This window comes from Trachypithecus francoisi, unplaced genomic scaffold (genome assembly GCF_009764315.1).
Source record: "Trachypithecus francoisi isolate TF-2019V2 unplaced genomic scaffold, Tfra_2.0 Lachesis_group0, whole genome shotgun sequence".
NCBI classification, from domain to species: Eukaryota; Metazoa; Chordata; class Mammalia; order Primates; family Cercopithecidae; genus Trachypithecus; species Trachypithecus francoisi.
Window position 1 is genome coordinate 164,345,084 of NW_022681453.1, and position 21,715 is coordinate 164,366,798.

Consider the following 21,715-nt stretch of genomic DNA (forward strand, 5'->3'; position numbering starts at 1 on the left):
TTGGGTCATCTCAGGGAGTGGATGGGTCAGCCAAGTCTGGGGAACCCCTGAGCAGAAAAGACCATTGCCTGACTCTCCAGAGTGTGGACCCCAAGGAGAAGCCCATGCCCAACATGGCATCCAGTGGCAGCATTCCGGTGTTTGAGGGAGAAGTCCAGGCAGACGGGCCTGAGACCTGCAGAGATCTGTACATCCCAGCATAGTATGAAGAAGGTTGCCAGAAACTTCCCATGTCCCCACAAGGATGTGGAAGGGGCTGAGCAGATGGCAAACTGGAAGAGTCCTGTTTGCAAAGAGTAGATCCATTAGCAAATTAGAAGTGGAGCCTCAGGATGGGAACTCCATGAGGAGAGGGGACAATTACAGTAGCTGGTCTCCAAAGGTGGCCCCCAGTCAACCACACCTCCCAGTGGTCACATTCCTGTGTAGTCCCCTCGCACACTGAACCTGGCTTGGTCCTGTCATTTGTTGTAACCATTAGAATGCAGCAGAAGTGACACTGTGCCAGTTCCAGATCTGGCAGCTTTTACTTTTGCCCTCATGAGAAAAACCAGGTACCCTACTGGAGAGAGACCACATGGAGGAGTACCAAGGGGCCACAGTTGTCCTGGACCAATCAGTTTAAGGCTGTCAGAAACAAATCAGAAGTCTGACAAAATCAGGTTTATTCACCCATTGCAATGAGGGAGACAGCAGCCCAGAGGAACCATGAGGCAGCTTGCCAAATAAATGTAATGTGGAGTTAGTACAGGATTTGGGGGAAAGGTGGAATTTAAATGAAGTAGATCTTTTTTTGCTTGTTTTTGAACTGAAAAATTGTTCTATAAATTGAAGTCATCAACAAAACTCAAAAGTTACATTAAGAGTCAAACAATTTTCACACAAAGCGTTTGAAGAATATATATGCCTTATACAGATGAGAAAGGGACTCAAGAAAAATGAGTGGGGGGCAGCTGCAGTGGCTCATGCCTGTAATCTCAGAAATCTGAGAGACCGAGGCAGGCGGATCACTTGAGACCAGGAGTTTGAGACCAGCCTGGACAACATGGCGAAACCCAGTCTCTACAAAAAATACAAAAATTGTCTGGGCATGGTGGCACATGCCTGTAGTTCCAGCTACTAAGGAGACTGATGTGGGTCACTTGAACCTGGGAGGTCGAGGTTGCAGTGAGCTGAGATCGTGCCACTGCACTCCAGCCTGGGCAACAGAGCGAGACCCAATCTTGACAAAAAAAAATAATAAAAGAAGGATGAGGTGGGTATAGACCAGAAGGTGAGGGATGAGGGGCATGAGGGAACCTTAGTATACTAGCCCAGCTACACACTGAAGCAATGGAGATCTGCTGGGAGTCAAGTAACAAGACAATACTGGCCCCGGAAGTGCCAACAGATGCAAAGCCATATACAACATTCCAAGTCTTTTAATGTCTGTCATTTTAACAAATTGAGATGCCATATTCCACAGACCATAAATTCACGTAAGTCACCATTTTAGACTACACAATTCACTGATTTTTAGTATTGAATCTGAGTGTTGATGGTCTCAAAGTAAAGCAGGCTCTGTGTAAAGGTTTCAACATCAGCTGTGGACTATGAAGGAGATGCTGCTTCCTTGTATATTAGAAAGCTATGATAGATGTAGAATGCTGTGTCCAGAAAACCCTCTGCATCTGAGTTGCAAATTAAAACTGTTTCTCTGTTCCAAAGTGACTTAGCTCCTCCAGGCAAAAGTGAAGTATGTCATTCTTACTTATAAAAGTTTCGAATGATCTATGATTTTAGAAAACAAAGCTTCTCACTGAATAAGAAAGGCAGGTGTTAGCCACTTATAGCTGCAGTGTGCCTCTGGATGAAAAATTTCCTCCTGTTAACTTCACATCTGGCTTTATCCATGTATTAGTCCACTCTCACACTGCTATAAAGAAATACTTGACACTGGGTCATATATAAAGAAAAGAGGTTCAACTGGCTGATGGTTCTGCAGGCTGTAGAGGAAGCGTAGATGCTGCCATCTTCTTGGCTTCTGGGAAGGCCTAAGGAAATCTATTATGGCAGAAGGTGAAGGGGAAGTAGACATGTCTTACATGGCCAGAGCAGGAGGAAGAGAGAGTGGGGCACCACACACTTTTAAACAACCAGATCTCACAATAATTCACTCACTCACCATCATGAGAACAGCACCAAGGGGATGATGCTAACCCATTTATGAGAACTCTGCCCCCATGAGCCAATCACCTCCCACCATCTCCAACGGGGGGATTACAATTCAGCATGAGATTTGGTGGAGACACAGATTCAAACCATGTTAATCTGCATCTGTTATTCCAGCCTGATGCCTATTTAGGTAGATTTTTTTTTTTTTACATTCTTAGCCCAAGTTCATTTTCATTTTCTCAAAGTGAAGAAGGCAAGCAACTCAGGCCTTCCAGCCCACTGCTGTCCTCAAGAGGACCCAGCTTTAGCTGCCATCTGCCCACAGCTGCATAAGATAGCTCAAGCGGGATAAGCAGAACCACTGAATCCAGTCAACCCACAAAATGTGAGAGAATAATTTCTTGGATTTAGTCACTCTGGTTTGGGATAATTTGTTGCATATACATGGATTGCTGAATCAGTCATTCTTGAAGAAGAACTCTGCCCTGATGGCAGGATGGTAATAAGACCCCTGAAAATTAGGTCGTCCCCAAAGAAGAAGAAAACAAGGGAGAGGAATGAGACTAAATTAAACACTTACTCAAAAGAGACTTGAGTTTAACCCCTAGTGATAGAAGTCAGAAGAGTAATAGTTCTGGGGGATGGATGGGTTGGCTGGAGAGGACATGAGGGAGCCTTCTGGATTGCTGGCAGTGCCCTATACCTTGATCTGGGTGGTGGTTACATGGGCACATATATATGAAAAATTCACTGAGCTGTACACTTAAATACTAAGTGGGAATGGAGTTGAGGAGCTAATTTCTATTACAGAGTAATAAAGTTTACCAATTCTGTGAAATGTACACCTGCAACAAACATAAGTGAAAACAAAGAATGGCAGATACATGAAGTAAACAAATGTATATAGAAAAAAGTATTATTTATGAATCTAAACACTGAGTGACCAAGATGCCAAACAGAAACATGATTAGGAACAGGGAACCTGAGAATATAAAATTATAACATTGCCGGAATACTCATTCTTGTAACTCCTATTTCAATGAGTTAAATTAGAAGTAGACTATACCCTTTTCCAGATCATCATCCCTGGAATTAGAGATGGAAGAAAGCTTTGAAATCCTCCTTCACTGGTTCTCAAACTGGGCTGCACACTGGAATCATCTGGAGAGCTTTAAAAAATACTGATGCCTGGGGCCCACTCTAGAGATTCTGAGGTAATTGGTCTGAGGTGTGACTTGGGAATCAGGATTTTTTAAAGCTCCCCAGGTGATTTCAATGTGCCGCCAGGGTTGAGAACTATGGGTCAATTTCAACCACTCTTCTCACAAATGAGAACACAGAGGCCCAGGACTGGCACATGGTTTGCTAAATATCCATTAATTGGCTGCAGCCAATTTTCTCTGATGTGCTGTAATAGGAGGGAGCTGTGGTATGGACAATACCAAACAGTGAATAATCTAAAAATAATTTCTATTTGGTTCGGGAAAGCAGCACATGACTTCCTGGCTGCCGACTGGCCTGGCTAATTCAGTTGGGTCGAAATGAATGTGCTCTTTCCTGCACTGACACTGACAACCCAGCTCTGTGTTGAGATGGGAAGGAAGGTGGCCGAATTAAACGCCAGCTGCAGCCAATTCTCCAGTGGGCAACAGACAAGATGTCAATGGCACATGGTAACCATATGGATGTAGGGACTTGCCTAACAGAGGATTCCACGATGGAGCAAAGCTAGCTTTCTCCTCATCCTGTACTCTATGAGGGTTGGGGACCAGAGGCATAAAGAGGGAACAAAGGAAGAGGGGCTTATGTTTTTCAAGGAGCTATTTGGTGCCAGGTTTCATACTAAGCATTTCTATAAACAGCATATGGTCTTAGCTCCATAGAGTTAGGCATTCTGGAACCCACATTATAGAGATGAGGAAACTGAGGTTCAGAGAGGTTGTAAAACCCAAAGCAGAGCCAGAATAGAAACTCCGGCTTATCACACTCAACACTTTCCGACATACCATCTGTCCGTCAAAGAAGGAGAAAAGCAGATGGACTTGGGTCAGATCCTTAGATTTTAAGTGCTGCTAAGCAAACTTCACCTCCCAATTTTTCAGTTCTAACAGTCTAAAGGCAGTGGCAAAGAGACCTCCAGAAAGTACCTGTGCAGCCATGAGAATCTGTCTCCAACCACAGGAACATGACTGACCAAGAGCCCCAGATGCCACTCTCTGAAATCTGTCACCCACATTTATGCTGAGGCCACATTTCCTAGGCATTGTGCTGCTCCTCTCCAATCTCCAGTAGAAATACGAAGGTGGGCCTGTTCCTGGGAGGCATGGGACTCCTCTGATAGAAGCCTTGCCAAATTCTCCTCAGATGGCACCCAGCCAGAATGCTTCTGCCCATCCTTGCTACCCTCTCTCCTCACTGGGGTGTGACCTGCATTGCAGCCTGATGGCTGTCAGCCTTTTCCAGCTCTTCTGTTTTCTCTCACAGAGGCATTTCCCTTAATAAAGTCCCTCATGTATTTAATCCTACCTTGGCATCTACTTTGCAGAGGACCTGGACGACAGAAATGCCCTCCCTAATGGTGCCCCCAACCATACACACATCACAGTGGGGAAGGCGAGGAGAGAAAAGGTCATCTGCTGACTCATCAAGAGGAAGCTGGTCTGAAGTTTTTTAAAAAATTGTAGGCATGCCGGGCGCGGTGGCGCAAGCCTGTAATCCCAGCACTTTGGGAGTCCGAGACGGGCGGATCACAAGGTCAGGAGATCGAGACCATCCTGGCTAACATGGTGAAACCCCGTCTCTACTAAAAAAATACAAAAAAACTAGCCGGGCGAGGTGGCGGGCGCCTGTAGTCCCAGCTACCTGGAAGGCTGAGGCAGGAGAATGGCGTAAACACCGGAGGCGGAGCTTGCAGTGAGCTGAGATCCGGCCACTGCACTCCAGCCTGGGCGACAGAGCAAGACTCCGTCTCAAAAAAAAAAAAAAAAAAAATTGTAGGCACATAGGTGTCTAAATTTATGGAGTACATGAGATATTTTGATACAGGCATACAATGCATAATAATCACATCAGGGTAAATGGGGCATCCATCACCTCACATATTTATCCTTTTTGTTACAAACAATCAAAGTATACTCTTCCGGTTACTGTAAAATGTACAATTGTTGACTACAGTCATCCTGTTGTGCTATCAAATACTAGGTCTTATTCATTCTTTTTATTTTTTTGTACCTATTAACCATCTCCACTGCCCCCTCTCCTGACTACTGTCGCCAGCCTCTGGTAACCATCCTTTTACTTTCTATGTCCATGAGCTCGATTGTTTTAATTTTTAGCTCCCACCAATAAGTGAGAATATGTGAAGTTTGCCTTTCTGTGCCTGGCTTATTTCACTTAACATAATGACCTCCAATTCCATCCATGTTATTGCAAATGACAGGTTCTCATTCTTTTTATGACTGAATAGTACTCCATTGTGTACATGTACCACATTTTCTTTATCCATCCATCTGCTGATGGACACTTAGGTTGTTTCCAGAACTTGGCTACTGTGAACAGTGCTACAATAAACATGGGAGTGCAGATACCACTTCAATGTACTGATTTCCTTTCTTTTGGGTATAAGCCTAGGAGTGGGTTGCTGGATCATATTCTAGCTTATTTTTAGTTGTTTTCTTTTTTTTTTCTTTTTTCTTTTCTTTTCTTTTTTTTTTTTGAGACAGGGTCTTGCTCTGTCACCTAGGCAGGAGAGCAGTGGCACAGTCTCGGCTCACCATAGCCTCGACCTCTTGGGCTCAAGCAATACCCCATCCTTAGTCTCCTGAATAGTTGGGACTACAGGCGTGTACCACCATGCCTGGCTAATTTTTTTTTTTTTTTGTATTTTTGTAGAGACAGGGTTTTGCCGTATTTCCCAGGCTGGTCTCAAATGCCTGAGCTAAAGCGATCTCTCCTCCTCAGCCTCCCAAAGTGCTGAGATTATAGACATGAGCCACCGTGCCCGGCCCTCTATTTTCAGTTTTTTGAGGAACCTCCAAACTGCTCTCCATAGTATGGCTGTACTAATTTATATTCCACCAACAGTGTACAAGGGTTTCCTTTTCTCCACATCCTCTCCAGCATTTGTTATTGCCTATCTTTTGAATAAAAGCCATTTTAACTGGGGTGAGATAACAGATCATTGCAGTTTTCATATGTATTTCTCTGATGACCATGATATTGAGCACCTTTTCATATACCTGTTTCCTTTGTGTATGACTTATTTTGAGAAATGTCTGTTCAGATCTCTTGCCCATTTTTTAATTGTATTAGATTTTTTCCCCTATAGAGCTGTTTGAGCTCCTTATATATTCTGATAGGTAGTTTGCAAATATTTTCTCCCAGTCTGTGGGTTGTCTCTTCACTTTGTTTCCTTTGCTGTGCAGAAGCTTTTTAACTTGATGTGACTCCATTTGTCTAGTTTTGCTTTGGTTGCCTGTGCTTGTGGGGTATTACTTATGGTTCAATCTTGGTAGGTTGTATGTGCCTAGGAATTTATCCATTTCTTCTGGGTTTTCCAATTTCTTGTCATATAGTTGCTCATAGTAGCCTCTAATGATCCCTTGAATTTCTGTGCTATCAGTTGTAATGTCTCCTTTTTCATCTCTGATTTATTTGGGTCTGCTCTTCTTTTTTAATCTAGTGAAAGGATTTTATCTTTTAAAAAACTGTCTTGTTGATCTTTTGCATTGTTTTATTTCAATCACATTTATTTCTGCTCTGATCTTTATTATTTCTTCTACTAATCTTAAGTTTGGTTTGCTCTTGCTTTGCTAAATCTTTAAGATGTATTGTTAGGTTGTTTAAGTTTTTCTATTTTCTCTTTTTTTTTTTTTTTGAGATGGAGTCTTGCTCTGTCACCCAGGCTAGAGTACAGTGGTGCGATATTGGCTCACTGCAACCTCTATCTCCTGGGTTCAAGTGATTCTCCTGCCTCAGCCTCCCAAGTAGTTGGGATTACAGCACGTGCCACTACACCCAGCGTTTTTTTGTTGTTGTTGTTGTTTGTATTTTTAGTAGAGACAGGGTTTCATCATGTTGGCCAGGTGATCTGCCCACCTCAGCCTCCCAGAGTGCTGGGATTACAGGCGTGAGCCACTGTGCCCAGCCAGTTTTTCTACTTTTTTGATGTAGGCACTTAGAGCTATAAAATTCCCTCTTGGCACTGCTTTTGCTATATTCCATAGGTTTTGGTGTGCTGTGTTTCCATTATCACATTAGCTGTGTTTCAATAATTTTTGCAGTTTCCTTCTTTATTTCCTCATTGACCCACTGGTTACTCAGGCACATATTGTTTAATTTCCATGTGTTTGTATAGTTTCCAAAATTCCTCATTATTGATTTCTAGTTTTGTTCCACTGAGATCAGGGAAGACACTTGATATTATTTCAGGTTTTTTTTTAATGTTTTAAGACTTGTTTTGTGGCCTAACATATGGTCTATGCTTGAGAATAATCTATGTGCTGAGGAGAAGAACGTGTATTCTGCAGCCACTGCATGAAATGTTTTACAAGTATCTATTAGGTCCATTTGGTCAATGTTACTTTGTTTTCTGTCTGGATGATCTGTCCAATGCTGAAAGTGGAGTGTTGAAGTCTCCCACTATTATTATATTGGGGTCTATCTCTCTCTTTAACTCTAATAATATTTGCTTTATATATCTGGGTGCTCCAGTATTGGGTACATATGTACTTATATCCTTTTGTTTAATTGATTCCTCTATAATTATATAATAATCTGGTCTCTTTTTACAGTTTTTGTCTTGAACTCTATTTTGTCTGATATAGGTATAGCTACTCCTGCTCTTTTTTGGTTTCCATTTGCATGGAATATCTCTTTCCATCCCTTTATTTTGTCTATGAGTGTCTTTATAGGTTAAGTGTGTTTCTCGTAGGCAACAGATCATTGGGTCTTTTTTTAAATCCATTCAACTACTCTATGCTTAAAAATTGGAAAGTTTTGTCCATTTACATTCAATTTATTATTGATAAGTAATGACTTATTTTCTGGTTGTTTTGTGATCTTCTCTTCCTTCTTTCCTTCCTTCCTGTTTTCCTTTTAGTGAAGGTGATTTTCTCTGGTGGTACGTTTTAATTTCTTGCTTTTTATTGTTTGTGTTATCTATTGTATTTTTTTTTATTTGAGGTGACCGTGAAGCTTGCAAATAATATCTTATAACCCATTTCTTTAAACTGATGATAACTTAACACTTGTATAAACAAGCAAAGAGAAAACTAATTAAAATGCTACACTTCTTACATGAGTGTAGTGTGGGAAATAAAAATAAAAAATCTCTACACTTCTTCTCCCTAGTTTTCTTCTCCCTAGTTTTCATTTTTTGTTGTTTTAATTTATCACTTATTTTACTCTCTCTGTCTTGAAAAGTTGTTGCAGTTACTGTTTTGTTTCGAAGTAGGGTCTCACTCAACACCCAGGCTGGCTGTAGCCTCAACTCCAGGGCTCAGGTGACTCCCACCTCAGCCTCCTGAGTAGCTGAAACTGCAGGCACATGCCACTACACCCGACTAATCTTTTTGTATTTTTTTGTAGTGACGGGGTTTCACTATGTTGCCCAGAACGGTCTTGAACCCTTGGGCTCAAGCGACCTGTCTACCTTGGCATCCCAAAGTGCTGGGATTACAGGAAAGAGCCACTGTGCCTGGCCATTTTTGACTTGTCCATCGTTTAGTCTTTCTCCTTAAGATATGAGTTCACACACCACAATTATAGTGTTATAATAGTCTGTGTTTTTCTGTGTATTTATTATTAACAGTGAATTTTGCAGCTTCAGATAATTTCTTTTTTTTTTGAGAGATGGAGTCTCGCTTTGTCACCCAGGCTGGAGTGCAGTGGTGCAAATCTTGGCTCACTGCAAGCTCTGCCTCCTGGGTTCACACCATTCTCCTGCCTCAGCCTCCCAAGTAGCTAGGACTACAGAGGTCTGCCACCACGCCCAGCTAATTTTTTTTTTGGTATTTTTAGTAGAGACGGGGTTTCACCGTGTTAGCCAGGATGGTCTCAATCTCCTGAACTTGTGATCTGCCTGCCTCAGCCTACCAAAGTGCTGGGATTACAAGCGTGAGCCACTGCGCCCGGCTAGCTTCAGATAATTTCTTATTGCTCATTAAAGTCTTTTTCTTTCAGACTGAAGAACTCCCTTTAGCATTTCTTGTAGGACAGGTCTGGTGTTGACGAATCCCCTCAGCTTTTGTTTGGGAAAGTATTTCTTCTTCATGGTTGAAGGAAATTTATGATGGTTATATTATTCTACAGTAAAAGTTTTTTCCTTCTGCACTTGAAATGTGTCATGTCACTCTTTTTCCTGGCCTGTAAGGTTTCCACTGAAAAGTCTGCTGCCAGACATATTGGAGCAGCATTGTATACTGTTTCTTCTCTCTTGCTTTTAGGATGATTTCCTTATCCTTGATGTTTGGGAGTTTAATTATTAAATGCCTTGAGGTAGCCTTCCTTAGGTTAAATCTGCTTGGTAGTCTATAACCTTCTTGTATCTGAATATTAATATCTTTCTCTAGGTTTGGGAGGCTTTCTGTTATTATCCTCTTGAATAAACTTTCTACCCTCATCTCTCTCTCTACCTCCTCTTTAGGGCCAATAACTTTTTTTTTTTTTTTTTTTTGAGACAGAGTCTCACTTTGTCACCCAGGTTGGAGTGTAGTGGCGCAATCTCGGCTCACTGCAACCTCTAACTCCTGGGTTCAAGGGATTCTCCTGCCTCAGTCTCCCGAGTAACTGGGACTACAGGCATGTACCACGATGCCCGGCCAATTTTTTTTTTTTTTTTTGTAGAGACAGGGTTTCACTGTGTTGGCCAGGATGGTCTCGATCTCCTGACCTCATCATCCACCTGCGTCAGCCTCCTGAAGTGCTGGGATTACAGACGTGAGCCACCCGCACCTGGACTTTAAGGCCAATAACTCTTAGATTTGCACTTTTGATGCTATTTTCTAGATTTTGTAGACATGCTTCATTCTTTATTCTTTTTTTTTTTTTTTTTTTGGTCTCCTCTGACCATGTATTTTCAAATAGCTTCTCTTCAAGCTTACTAATTCTTCAAGCTTACTAATTTCTTCTTTATCATCAATTCTATTAAGAGACTGATACATCCTTCAGCATGTCAACAGTATTTTTCAAATCCAGAATTTCTGCTTGATTCTATTAAATCATTTCAATTTCTTTGCTAAATTTATCTGAAAAGATTCTGAATTCCTTCTCTGTGTTATCTTGAATTTCTTTGACTTTCCTCAAAACAGCTATTTTGAATTCTGTCTGAAAGGTCACATATCTCTGTCTCTTTGGGATTGGTCCCTAGTGCTTTAGTCAGTTTGGTGAGGTCATGTTTTCCTGGATGGTCTTGATGCTTGTGGATGTTCATCAGGGCATTCACATTGAAGAATCAGGTACTGATATGGTTTGGCTGTATCCCCACCCAAATCTCAACTTGAATTGTATCTCCCAGAATTCTCACATGTTGTGGGAGGGACCCAGGGCGAGGTAATTGAATCATGGGGGCTGGTCTTTCCCATGCTATTCTCGTGATAGTGAATAAGTCTCACAAGATCTGATGGGTTTATCAGGGGTTTCTGCTTTTTCTTCTTCCTCATTTTCTCTTGCTGCCACCATGTAAGAAGTGCCTTTTCACCTCCCACCATGATTCTGAGGCCTCCCCCACCATGTGGAACTGTAAGTCCAACTAAACCTCTTCTTCTTCCCAGACTCAGGTATGTCTTTACAAGCAGCATGAAAATGAACTAATACAGTAACTTGGTACCAGTAGAGTGGGGTGTTGCTGAAAAGATACCCAAATATGTGAAAGTGACTTTGGAACTGGGTAACAGGCAGAGATTGAAATAGTTTGAAGGGCTCAGAAGACAATAAAATGCTGTAAAGTCTGGAACTTCCTAGAGACGTGTAGAATAGCTTTGTCCAAAATGCTGACAGCGATATGAACAATAAAATTCAGGTTGAGGTGGTCTCAGATGGAGCGGATTAACTTGTTGGAGCAAAGGTGACTCTTGTTAAGTTTTAAAAAAGAGAGTGGCAACATTTTGCCCCTGCCCTAGAGATTTGTGGAACTTTGAATTTGAGAGAGATGATTTAGGGTATCTGGCAGAAGAAATTTCTAAGCAGCAAAGCATTTAAGAGGTGACTTGGGTGCTGTTAAAGCCATTCACTTTTATAAGGGAAGCAGAGCATAAAAGTTTGGAAAATGTGCAGCCTGGCTGTGCAATAAAAAAGAAAAACCCATTTTCTGGGGAGAAAGAAATCACATCAACTGCACAAATTTGCACAATTTGGAAGAAGCCTAACGTTAATCCCCAAGACCATGGGGAAAATGTCTCCAGGCAATGTCAGAGAACTTCGCAGCAGCCCCTCCCATCACATGCCTGAAGGGCCAAGGAGGAAAAAGTGGTTTCGTGGGCCAGGTCCAGGATCCCTGTGCTGCGTGCAGCCTAGGGACTTTATGCCCTGTGCCCCAGCGGCTCCAGCCATGGCTTAAAGGGGCCAACATACAGCTCGGGCTGTGGCTTCAGAGGGTGGAAGCCTCAAGCCAAGGCAGCTTCCACATGGTGTTGAGCCTGTGGGTGCACATAAGTCGAGAACTGAGGTTTGGGAACCTCTGCCTAGATTTCAGAAGATGTATGGAAATGCCTGGATGCCCGGGCAAAAGTTTGCTGCAGGGGCGGGGCCCTCATGGAGAACCTCTGCTAGGGCAGTGCAGAAGGGAAATGTGTGGTCAGAGGCCCCACACAGAGTCCCTACTGGGGCACTGCGTAATGGAGCTGTGAGAAGAGGGCCACCATCCTCCAGACCCCAGAACAGTAGATCCACTGACAGCTTGCACCATGTACCTGGAAAAGCCACAGACACTGAACGCCAGCCCATGAAAATGACCAGGACGGAGGCCGTACCCTGCAAAGCCACAGGAGCTGAGCTGCCCAAGACCATGGGAACTCACCTCTTGCATCAGTGTGACCTGGGTGTGAAACCTGGAGTCATAGGAGATCATTTTGGAGCTTTAAAATTTGATGGCCCCACTGGATTTAGGACTTGCATAGGCCCTGTAGTCCCTTTGTTTTGGCCAATTTATCCCATTTGGAATGGCTGTATTTACCCAATGCCTCTACCTCCATTGTATCTAGGAAGTACCTAGCTTGCTTTGGATTTTACAGGTTCATAGGCAGAAGGGACTTGCCTTGTCTCAGATGAGACTTTGGACTGTGGACTTTTGGGTTAATGCTGAAACGAGTTAAGACTTTGGGGGACTCTTGGGAAGGCATGGTTTTGAAATTTGAGGACATGAGATTTGGAGGGGCCAGGGGCAGAATGATATGGTTTGGTTGTGTCCCCCCTCCAAATCTGAACTTGAATTGTATCTCCCAGAATTTCCACGTTTTGGGGGGGACCCCGGGGGAGGTGATTTAATCATGGGGGCCAGTCTTTCCTGTGCTATTCTCGTGATAGTAAGTCTCAGGAGATCTGATGGGTTTATCAGGGGTTTCCGTTTTTGCTTCTTCCTCATTTTCTCTTGCCGCCACCATGTAAGAAGTGCCTTTTGCCTCCCACAATTCTGAGGACTCCCTGGCCATGTGGAGCTGTAAGTCCAATTAAACCTCTTTTTCTTCCCAGTCTCCAGTATGTCTTTACTAGCAGCATGAAAATGAACTAATACAGGTATTTATTGTAGTCTTCACAGTCTGGGCTTGTTTGTACCTATCTTTCTTGGGAAGGCTTTCCAGGCATTTGAAGGTAATTGGGTGTTGTGATCCAAATTTTTGGCTGCTACAGCCATATCTGCATTAGGGGGTACCCCATGCCCAGTAATGCTGTGTAATCCCAAGACCTTGGTGCTCTTGGATAAGATCCAGAAGAATTCTCTGAATTCCCAGGCCTAGACTCTTGTTCTCTTACTTTACTTTCTCCCAAACAAATGTAATCTTCTGTGCTGAGCTGCCTGGTGCTGGGGGAGAGATGACACAAGCACACCTATGGCCACCACCACTGGGACTGCACTGGCTCAGACCTGAAGCCAGCACAGCACTGGGTCTCGCCCAAGGCCCACGGTAACCACTACCTGGCTACTGTGTATGTTCACTCGAGGCTCTAAGGCTCTATAATCAGCTGGACAAAGTCAGCCAGGCTTGTGTCCTTCCCTTTAGGGCAGTGAGTTCCCCTTTGCCTTGACTAGGTCCAGAGATGTCATCCGGGAACAGGATCTGGAGTCAGAAACTTTGAAATTTACCTGGTTCACTATTTTACTGAGGCTGAGCTGGCACCCAAGTCACAAGACAAAGTCCTTCCCACTCTTCCTTCCCATTTCCACAAAGAGAGGAGTCTCTCTGTTGTCACCACCACCCCAGGCACACAGCAACTACTGCCTGGCCACTGTCAATGTTCACCCAAGGTTGAAGTCCTCTTCAGTCAGCTTGTGATGAACGCCGCTAGGCCTGGGACTCTCCCTCCAGGTCACTGGGCTCCCCACTGGCCCAGGGCAGGACCAGGATTGCCATCCAAGAGCCAAGGACTGATACTGGGAACTCCAAGAGCCTGCTTGGTGCTCTATTCACTGTGGCTGAATTGGTACCTAAGCTACAAGACAAAGTCACCTTAACTTTTCCCTCTCCTTTTCTCAAGAAGGAGTCTCCCTCCATAGCCACCACAGCTAGGAATGTGCTGGATCATACCGGAAGCCAGCACATCTGAGTCTCACCCAAGGCCCATGACATGTACCACCTGGCTACTACTGCTGATTATTCAGGGCCCAAGGGCTCTTTCGTCAGCAGGTGATGAATCCTGCCAGGATTGGGTCCTTTCCTTCAAGGCAGTGGGTTCCCTTCTGGCTCAGGTATGTCTAGAAATGTCATCAAAGACCTAGGGCCTAGAATGGGTGCCCTACCCTACTGTGGCTGAGCTGGTATCCAAGTTGCAAGACAAAGTCCTCTTTACTCTTCCCTCTCCTTAGACAGAAGGAATGAGTCTCTCCTAGAGCTGTGAGCTGTGCTGCCTGGGGCAGGGGAAGGGGTGGTATAAGCACTCCTTTGGCCACCCCAGCTGGTGTCTCACTGGACTGTGTGCCCCTGAAGTCTACTGGCTCCAAGCCCAGCACAGCATCAAGACTTGCCCAGGAATTGAAGCCATTCTGGTTTACACTGCCTTTCAAGTTTATTTAGGACCCCAAAGCACTTTGGCCCTTCTGGCTAGGACTCCATGGACACCAGCTGAATTCTTCCTCATGATGCTTTCTGCTGTGACACAGCAGCACTAAGTTCCAATACAAAGTCCCACAATTACTGCACTCTTCCTCCCCTAAATGCACAGATTCTCTCCATGCCACAATTACTGCACTCTTCCTCCCCTAAATGCAGATTCTCTCCATGCCACACAACCACTGCTGGTTGCATGCCACACAACCACTGCTGGGGCATGGGGGAGGGGTGGCATCGGCAATTCAAGACTATCTTTCCTACTCTCTTCAGTGCCTCTTTCAGTGATAGGAAGTTAAAAACAGGTACTGTGATTTCTCACCTTATTTTTGGTTCTTATGAAGGTGCTTTGTGTGGATAGTTAAACTTGGTGCTTCTGCAAGGAGGACAATTGGTGGAAGCTCCTATTCAGTCATCTTGTGCCACCTTCTCCCTCTTTTCTGGTCTGAGATTTTGAAGGTGAAGACTACAGAGAAGCAGCTTTCTCAATATGTTTGCCTTTGTCATTGGTCTCGATGCTATGAAGGAAGGTGGTTTAGGCAACAAATAATTGACTAGCATTTCAACTAGCCCTGATTGAGGGTTAATTGCCAATAAGTCACTTGTCATTGCAGGTGACCACAAGCCCCAATTTGGAAATGGTAGTAGGTATTCTTTTTTGATCTTGTCATGTATTTTTGGGAAAGAAATTCAAACCCTGCAGCCTCACTAACTCCTAATAGGGAGGTTTTCTTGTCATCTTTTACTCCTCCGGAAGGAGGAAAGTAGATAAATGACATACTGATTCTAAAACACCTAGAAGGAAAGTGGTGCATGCCCACCAATGCCATTTAGCATTGTTTTGGAAGTACCTGCCAATGCCACTAAATAGCAACAAAACAGATTAATATCTAGAAACAAATTTAACAAAAATTGTGTAAGATCAATATAATGAAAACTTTAAAATCCCACTGACAACTGGGCCTCAATGATCCTGAAAGAACTGCCCAGCACAGGTTAGACAATTCCCAGTTACAGTAAACGATTCACCTGCTTGAGCCTTACTGACCATGGAGAGGTCAAACAACTTGCCTTTCATACACAAGCCAACCAATCCAGAGCTCATAACCCCAGCTTCCTTCTTCATGGCCCTCTTTATGGTGCTCTCACATTCTGGGAGACTATCTCCCTGCCTAATCACCCCATATCCAGACAGCTAGGGACAGCCTCTACACCATTCCTGAGCATATCAACATTGTTCAAACAAACCAATCCTAAACTTGTTTACCCTGCCTCACTTCCTTCTTCCTGCAGTAATCACGATAGGGCTTTAGCCCACTAGTTCTCATTCTCTTTCTACCTGAGACCTCTTCTTGGGAACTCTGAGTAACAACTATTTTTTCAATGGCAACAGTCTCCTGATATGTTGGCCTTACTGAATGTTAAGATTTTCTGTTAACACACTCTATTTTAAAACACACTCTAATTAAAATATCAGATTTTTTTGCTACTAAAGTTAATATGGAAAAATAATCAAGTGAAAATAACCGCCAGGTGCGGTGGCTCACGCCTGTAATCACAGCACTTTGGGAAGCCGAGGCAGGTGGATCACTGAGGTCAGGAGTTCGAGACTGGCCTGACCAACATAGTGAAACCGCGTCTCTACTAAAAATACAAAAATTAGCTGGGCGTGGTTGCGGGCGCCTGTAATCTCAGCTACTAGGGAGGCTGAGGCAGGAGAATTGCTTGAACCCGGGAGGAGGAGGTTGCAGTGAGCCGAGATTACGCCACTGCACTCCAGCCTGGGTGACAGAGGGAAACTTGGTCTCAAAATAAATAAATAAATAAATAAAATAGCCATAAAAATTCTGAAATGCACAAGTAATGTAGGGTGATGGGGAGAGGGGATAGATGGAGTGGCTGATGGAGGGTAGGGAGCCAGGGATGGCACTACGAACCATTAAATGGTTTGATGAATGTAGTGAGTATAAATCTCAGTCCACAACAGTGTGAAAGAAATATTTATTTTCAGTAATTCTACCTAATTTTAATTTTGACCTTCATTTTGCCATGTGGAAATAAAACTTCAGTCATTTCAGGGCCTCACGCCCACCAGCCCCCATCCCCAGCATTGCTCTAAGAACTACTGGGCTTACTTAATACCTAGGTATCAGGGTGGGCTTCTGATCCTTGGTAGCTTATCTGTCCACCCTGCATCCTTGTTGAACATTGTCTGCTATAGCTTTTGTGATATAAACCCTTCCTGGATTACTTCCTTCCCAAGACAAGATGGTGAGGGAGATGGGAATTTAGCTCACCATGAACACTGTGAGTTTGTGACAGTGGTGCACCCCAGGGGCTGCAGGAGCATCCAGAGAAAAGAAGGCTTCACGGAAGAGGGGACTATTGAGCTGGGCCTTGAAGCATATAGCCAATTTCACACGGCAAAAATGGGTGGGTGAGTACAGAGCATCACAGCAGAAACAGCACAAGCAAAGCTGGGGCTAAGGCGAAACCAGGTCTGACTTCTTGAGCCCAACTTGACCATGCAATGGGGAGGCAATTCCTGGAAATATGGAGGGACCAGGGAAGTGAGCCTTGGGAGTGAACTACATGGCTGTAGATTAGCCACTCCACCGAGCAGGCTCCAGCAACCACCGCATAGAAGGAAAATCATGGATCTTGCCATCTCTGCAGGTATTTCTAGGCCCTAAATCAAAATTTAAAGTGGTCCCTTCAAACTTTGAAACAGGAGATCCAGGAGTTTCTATGTGTTCCTTTCATAGCTCCCTAACCACACAAAGAGTGACCACACAACCTGAATGTGTCAAGGGTTCACTGGCTAGCTAGCCCCCTTCTGAAAGAGAGGGTCCTGGAAGGGAGGGAAGAGTCAAGATATCTAGTGAAAGCCAGAGGCAATCCTGCCAGTCAGATCAGAATCCAAGGCGTATGCTTTTATCTCCACCTCTTCCAAAAGTAAAATTTATAGGATTGTCAATTTCTTCTTTCTACATTATTCCATTTATTCACATTAGCAGCAGCAAATGCAACCAAAAAAAATCAGATAATTCATACTTTGTCTGTATTTTACTCTCTGTAATAGTCAGTAGTTAGTTTTCTCGGGGTTTCTCAGTCACAATTGCCAACCAGTCACAAAAGTAACTGGTTTCCTACTTTCTTAAAACAGTCATATGATGTTCTACTGTAATCACTTTACATTTGCATTATTTCAGTCATGGGCTACTTCTTCATTCACATGCACTGCTTCCCCACTGCCTAGCTGTCTTGAAAATAATACAGGAACAAAAATGTTTTGGGATTCAATATAATTTTCCTTTTCATTTTCTTTTTCCTTCAGTGTCCAAAAGTCCTATCATTTTCTTGCAATGGATTTGAGACTTTTTTTTCCCTATGGCATATACACTCACTTCACAAAAAAGCTGAGCTACTTCAAAGTAGCATGTATGAAATAGCTGTAGAACATCTCCACTGAGCTATTATTAACCATCATGAGTTCCCATTCAACTAGTAGTTAGTGAACTCTTACAGAGCACTATGGCTATACAGAGAAGTGAAAATACACAACCCCTGATTTCCAGGAAATGTCTAATTTACTTGAAGATCCACTTACTTGAGAAAAGGGAAACCACTATGTATACTTTTACATTCACTGCTAAGCTGAGACTCCAGGTGGTGTTCTCTTCTCTAAATTCTCACCTTCCTAAAATGCAGTGGCACTTACTGAGTGCCTTTTATATGCTAGGAGCTTCTGGGTGGCTTTTTGAATCCCCAAATAACCCCATGAAATATGAAGGATTTTTGGAAAGACTATTAGCAGAGAAAGTAACCTAAGAAACCATTTCACTTTGGGAGGTTGAGTGGGAGGACCACTTGAGCCCAGGAGTTTGAGACCAGCCTCGCCAACAGACAAATCTCTCCAAAAAAATTTAAAAACTTAGCCAGGTGTTGTGGCATGTACCTGTAGTCCTAGCTACTTGGGAGGGTGAGGTGGGAGAATTACTTGAGCCCAGGAGTTCAAGGCTGCAGTAAGCTATGACTGTGCCACTGTACTCCAGCCTGGGCAACAGAGGAATACCCTGTCTCAAAAAAATAATAAAAAAACTCATTTCCCATTGATCTCCTCAACCCTAGATTCTGGGTTTTCCTTAATTAAGAAAACTGCCATAATCTTTTGAAGCTCAGTTTTTGTGAGGCAATTGGGTATTACTAACACATATACTAGGCTCACATAAGAAATTCATTATCAAACTAGGGGCTGCAAAATATTCTATCAAGTATCTATCAACCAATAAATCCATTTTAGAAGGGTATTTTCAATATCTTATCCAAGGAAAATCTGCTGTGAGGAGACTAATTTCAAGATCATTTTTACTAAATAGTCAATGGATTCTGTCCATTAGTGCCCTGGACTAATGTGGTCTTTATACATTTAGACTGACCTCTGCTGGACAGTCTAATAACCTGTCTGAAATTTTTTTTTTCTCTGAGAGAATATGATTAGGAAAGGGGTATTTTCCCCGAATTTTATCAAGTATTTAGTAACAGATTTACACAGTTCAATTTATAAATATTAATCAAGCCCTCTACACCACCTAATGGCAAAATCTTATATTGCATTTGGCTGCCTGCGGTGTGTCCAGAGGCAGACTGGGAGGAGGCTGGTGAGGTTACATGAGCTATCCAGTCCGAATGCTCCTTTTCATAGTGTCTTCCTCCTGTGCAGGACATAAGAATGCCTGCAAAATGGGGCTGCTTCCATGAGCCTGTCAGGGGCCCAATCACAGTATCTTCTGGGTTCACCCTGAAAACTGAAGTCTACCACTTTGTGGCGGTCACTTGTGCCTAAACTAACTAGTGTACACAAGTCTGATCTGGGTGGTGCAAACAAGTTGAATTTTGATATAAAGTCTTATGATTCAATGTATGTAAAACTGCAGATAAAAAACATGAATGACCCTGAAAATAAGTGATGCCTTTCAATTTCAAATATTCTTTTAAAATAATGCCTGCTTCTGATAATAAAAATTACATATTTATAAAATTATATAAAGGAAAAAGTTAAAGAAATAAAAACTGCCTACAATTCCATCTACCAAGTTGTATTACAATTTTAGTTAATTTTGTGCCCATCTCTGTTCTATAAGCAAGCATGTATGCATGAGTATGGGTATTTCCTTACTTCACTCCATTTCATTTTGTAGCTTGCTGCTCTTTTCACATGTTGTATTGTGATTATTTCTCAATTAATAAATAACACAATTTTTATTTTATGATGATAGATCATCATTTATGTAACCAATGTCCTACTATTAAACGTTGGGGTTGTTCCTAAATAAAACTGTGCAAAATGGCCTTTCATATAAATATTTGACCAAATATTTTATTATTTCTTTAGGATATATTCCCTAAATAAGATCACTGGGGCCTGGCACAGTGGCTCATGAGTGTACTCCCAGCACTCTGGGAGGCAGGGGCAAGAGGATAGCGTAAGCCCATGAGTTTGAGACCAACCTAGGCAACATATTAAGACCCCGTCTCTACAAAAACAGAATAAAAAAATTAGTCGGGCATGGTGGCATGCACTTGTTAGTGCCAGCTACTTGGAAGACTGAGGTGGGAGGATCACTTGAGCCCAAGGAGGTCAAAGATGCCGTGAGCCGTGATCATGTTATTACACTCTGGCCTGAGCAACAGAGCAATACCCTGTCTTGAAAAAAAAAAAAAAAAACCCTCATGGGGTCAAAACTTATAGGGTATGAACATTTTTAAGATTCCAAAGACAAGCAATGCTAGAATTACTCTATGGAAATGTACCAACTTCAACTTCCATCAGCAGCGTGGGAGTCTCATTTTCACTTCCACTTCACCACAATTCAGATTAATTTAGAAAGTTCTTTGCCAGGTGGATAGGCCGGGGGAAAAAAAGGGATTTTCTATATAACTTACATATTCATATTTATTTATATTCATACTTTCATTGAGCATTTATATTTTTTCTGTGAATTGTACATTCATCCCGTCTGCCCATTTTTCTACTGGCACCTTAATATTTTTCTTATATATAAGAGTTCTTTTTATTTTATTTATTTATTTATTTTTTGAGAGGGAGGCGCACTAAGTCTGTTGCCCAGGCTCGAGAGCAGTGGCGGGATCTTGGTTCATTGCAGCCTCTGCCTCCCGGGTTCAAGTGATTCTCGAGCCTCAGCTCCCTGAGTAGCTGGGATTACAGGAGTGTGCCACCATGCCCGGCTAACTTTTTTATTTTTAGTAGAGATGGGGTTTCACCATGTTGGCCAGGCTAGTCTTGAACTCCTGATCTCAAGTGATCCACCCGCCTTGGCTACCCGAAATGCTAGGATTACAGGTGTGAGCCACTCCCTCCAGTCTGAGTTCTTTATATATTAAGGTTAACTTCGTTGGTCTAAACGTGGTATGCTTGAACTTAGGTCGCTAGTCCAAATATATCCTGAAATTATTAGTTTGGGTGTGGTGTGACTTTGCCTTTGGCTCAGTAAATTCTTTCCAGAAAAAAAAAAAAAAAACCAAATTCACAAAATATAGGACAAGCCCCACTAAATACTTAGGTACTAAGTGGTCAAAAAATAAAATAGGAAGCAGAAAGAGCCTATGTATCTCAACTAATTGAACATGTCTCTACATTAGATAATTCTTACAGCTTTTTTCTTCAATTTTTAAAAGATAGGTAACTGCCTTAGTCTGTTTAGTGTTGCTATAAAGGAATATTTACTAAAGCTAAGTAACTTGTTTTACGAAGCAGTTTACTTAGCTCACAGTTCTGATAGCTGGAAGGTTCAAGACTGGGCATCTGGTGAGGGCTCAGGTTGCCTCTATTCATGGTAGAAGTAAAGGGGAGCCAGTGTGTGCAGAGTCCATATGGGGAGAGAGGAAGCAGGAGATAGGTGGGGAAGGTGCTAGGTTCCCTGCAGGGAAGGTGCTGGGTTCCTTTTCTTTTTTTTTTTTTTGAGATGGAGTTTCGCTCTTGTTGCCCAGGCTGGAGTGCAGTGGTACAATCTCAGCACACCGCAACCTCTACCTCTTGGGTTCGAGCGATTCTCCTGCCTCAGCCTCCTGAGTAGCTGGGACTACAGGCATGCACCACCATGCCCAGCTACTTTTGTATTTTTAGTAGAGATGGGGTTTCTCCATTTTGGTCAGGTTGGTCTCGAACTCCCGACCTCAGGTGATCTGCCCGCCTCAACTTCCCAAAATCCTGGTATTATAGGCATGAGTCACTGTGCCTGGCTGCTAGGTTCCTTTTAACAACCAGTCCAGTGGTAACT

The 21,715-nt window shown here is 42.9% G+C and overlaps 1 long non-coding RNA gene across 1 annotated transcript; it reads left to right on the forward strand.

Moving 5' to 3' along the window:
• The first annotated feature begins 1,088 nt into the window (after positions 1-1,088).
• Positions 1,089-20,123, forward strand: LOC117084209. The gene is made up of 2 exons (XR_004437348.1): positions 1,089-1,133; positions 20,028-20,123. It is a non-coding gene; the product is annotated as an uncharacterized LOC117084209 (long non-coding RNA).
• The last annotated feature ends 1,592 nt before the right edge of the window (positions 20,124-21,715 follow it).